Consider the following 3,366-nt stretch of genomic DNA (forward strand, 5'->3'; position numbering starts at 1 on the left):
TTTTAACACTAGTTAACATGTGATTGAGATCATGGGCCTGATTCTAACACTAATTAGGATGTGATTGACTTCACGGGCCTGATTCTGACACAAATTAGGATATGATCCAGTTCACGGGCCTGATTCTAACACTAATTAGGATATGATCCAGTTCACGGGCCTGATTCTAACACTAATGGAAATGTGATTGACTTCACGGGCCTGATTCTAACACTAATTAGCATGTGATTGAGTTCACGGGCCTGATTCTAACACTAAGTAAAATTTGATTGAGTTCACGGGCTTGATTCTAACACTAATTATGATGTGATTGAGTTCACGGTCCTGATTTTAACACTAGTTAACATGTCATTGAGATCACGGGCCTGATTCTAACACTAATTAGGATGTGATTGACTTCACGGGCCTGATTCTAACACAAATTAGGATATGATCCAGTTCACGGGCCTGATTCTAACACTAATTAGGATATGATCCAGTTCACGGGCCTGATTCTAACACTAATGGAAATGTGATTGACTTCACGGGCCTGATTCTAACACTAATTAGCATGTGATTGAGTTCACGGGCCTGATTCTAACACTAATTAGCATGTGATTGAGTTCACGGGCCTGATTCTAACACTAATTAGGACATGACCCAGTTCACGGGCCTGATTCTAACACTAATTAGGATATGCTCCAGTTCAGGGGGCTGACTCGAACACTAATTAGGATGTGATTAAGATCACAGGCCTTTAATTAGAATTATAGCATTATTATTTATTTCCACAAATCACATTTTCATACAACTCTTTATAGTGAAATGTTACACACATCTATTTTGATTTAAATCGTATCATTGATTATTCATCTATAACTTAGACTTTTGAAATAGTTTATTATACCCCCCGCAACAAGTTGTGGGGGGGGGTATACTGGAATCGGGTTGTCCGTCTGTCTGTCCGTCCGTCTCTAAAGCATTATCCTTTCCACCTACCGTCACCATATCATATATATGGACTACCCATGGGATGAAGATGTTCCCTATCGATTTTGGGGTCAAAAGGTCAAAGGTCACGCGCACTGGACATCAAAGTAGCAATATGGTTTCCATTTAAATTCTTTAACGGCTTTTTTCATCGCATGGAGATGCTGTGTTCCTAGATACCTTTTGGATCATAATATTGAAGTTTTACCTATTTCCAACACCGTTTAGGAGATTGGGGTAAGCGGGGGGCATTCTTAGTGAGCATTGCTCACAGTACCTCTTGTTTTAACAAGGTTTTTTTTTTTACAATAACTATCGGAAAAGACTAACAAAATTTATGTTCCTATCATGCATACATCTAAATAAATCATTGATTTTGCAAAATCTGATGACATCATAGGAGGGTGGAATTACTTTAAGTTATGTTTAGTGCTGTGTGTATATAAACATGCACTCATATAATTATATCTTCCCTCTTCCAGGGGGAGACATATTGTATTTGTACTTTCTGTCCGTTCTTCCTTCTGTCACGAAATCTTGTGAACGCTTCTCCACCTATATGGCTTATCAGATAGACTTGAAACTTTGTACAATGCTTCATTGTCATTTGCAGATGTGAATATTGTTGGGACGGGAGGATCCAATTGTTTTCCTAAGAGTTATCATGGATCTAAGAGGGGTGGAAGATGTAAAATAGCTTATGAACTCTTCTCCTCCCATATGGCTTATTGGATAGACTTGAAACTTTGTACAATGCTTAATTGTCATTTGTAGATGTGCATATTGTCGGAATGGGAGGATCCAAAGTTTTTCCTAAAAGATATAGTGGATCTAAAAGGGGTGGAGGATGTTAAAATATCTTGTGAACACTTCTCCTATATGGCTTATCTGATAGACTTGAGAATTTATACAATGCTTCAATGCCATTTGTAGATGTGCAAGTTGTAGGGACAGGAGGATCCAATTGCTATCCTTAAAGTTAAAGTGGATCTGAGGGGTGTAGGGTATAAAATAGTTTGTGAACGCTTCTCCTCCTATATGGCTTATTAGAGTTCATGTCTATCTTCCTGCCCATGCTTTCTCCTTCATACTATTCAATACATTAAGGGGGGTGTTTCCTATATTTTACGAATTAATTGGTTGATTGACAACAAACTTGGTACACTTGTACAGCATATATAAGGAGTAGATGACCCCTATTGATTCTTAGGTCACATGGTCAGTCCACTCTTGACATAGGAAGGTATTGTCTGCTCAATATTTTGAATTGGTGATACTACTATCAATTAAATGAGGCACGGGTATAACCCTTTCAATTTTGCAACTTGGGGGGCATATGTGTTTTAGAAACATCTCTTGTGTTGTATTATATGAATTACAGGTTTTAGTGTGCTCAGTTTAGATAATAGCATAAAAGTATTTGATAATTAAATATCTTGCAGATTGGCAGTTTACTCCATGCACCGACAGGAATGATAAACTGTGATATTCGTAAATGGTGAGCATTTATAATTTTAGCTCACCTGAGCCAAAGGCTCGTCGTCTGTCGTCGTCGGCGTCATAAACGTTTTACTTCTTCTCAAGAACCGCTGGACCAATTTCAACCAAACTTCCCACAAAGCATCCTTGAGTAAAGGGCTTTCAAGTTTGTTCAAAAGAAGGGTCATGTCCCTTTCAAAGGGGAGATAATCACAAAAATGCAAAAATAGGGTGAGGTCATTCAAAAATCTTCTAATCAAGAGCCACTCGGCCAGAAAAGCTGAAATTTACATGACAGCTTACTGGCGTAGTACAAATTCACGTTTATTAAAATCATGGCCCCTGGGGGCTGGATGTGGCCACAATAGGGGATCAAAGTTTTACATAGAAATATATAAGGAAAATGTTTAAAAATCATTTTCTCAAGAACCACTGAGCCAGAAAAGCTGATATTGACATGAAAGCTTCCTGACATATTTCAGTTTGTGAAAATTATGGCTCCCAGGGGTAGAATGGGGTCACATGGGGGATCAAAGTTTTGCATACAAATATATAGGAAAAATCTTTAAATACATATGTATGAGCCAAAGTGACTCAGGTGAGCGATGTGGCCCTTGGGCCTCTTGTTTGTATGTGGCTGTGGTAGACAATTTTTAGTTCATCCTAGATCCTAATTATTCAAATCCATTGGCCAGGGGTTGTGGGGAAAACATGATTTACATCTACATCCTTACTTCTGAAAACAATGTCCACTTCAAAACCATGTATTAACAAGACAACAGTATTTTTCCAGTGAGGAAGAAGACCATGAAAGACACCACCAGTTTATAAAAAAAAATCCGTTCAATAAATATATTAAACTTTACTGCTTTGGGGAAAGTATATTGATATATTGGTAAGAAAGTAATTTTCTAAAGA

The 3,366-nt window shown here is 37.8% G+C and overlaps 1 long non-coding RNA gene across 1 annotated transcript in view; it reads left to right on the forward strand.

The window, feature by feature from the left end:
- The first annotated feature begins 2,084 nt into the window (after positions 1–2,084).
- Positions 2,085–3,366, forward strand: part of LOC130052057 (uncharacterized) — a 2,363-nt gene continuing 1,081 nt past the window's right edge. The window contains exon 1 of the long non-coding RNA XR_008800414.1: positions 2,085–2,467. This is a non-coding gene — a long non-coding RNA (uncharacterized LOC130052057). The remainder of the gene's footprint in view (positions 2,468–3,366) is intronic.

The sequence above is a fragment of the Ostrea edulis genome, chromosome 2 (assembly GCF_947568905.1).
Source record: "Ostrea edulis chromosome 2, xbOstEdul1.1, whole genome shotgun sequence".
NCBI lineage: Eukaryota > Metazoa > Mollusca > Bivalvia > Ostreida > Ostreidae > Ostrea > Ostrea edulis.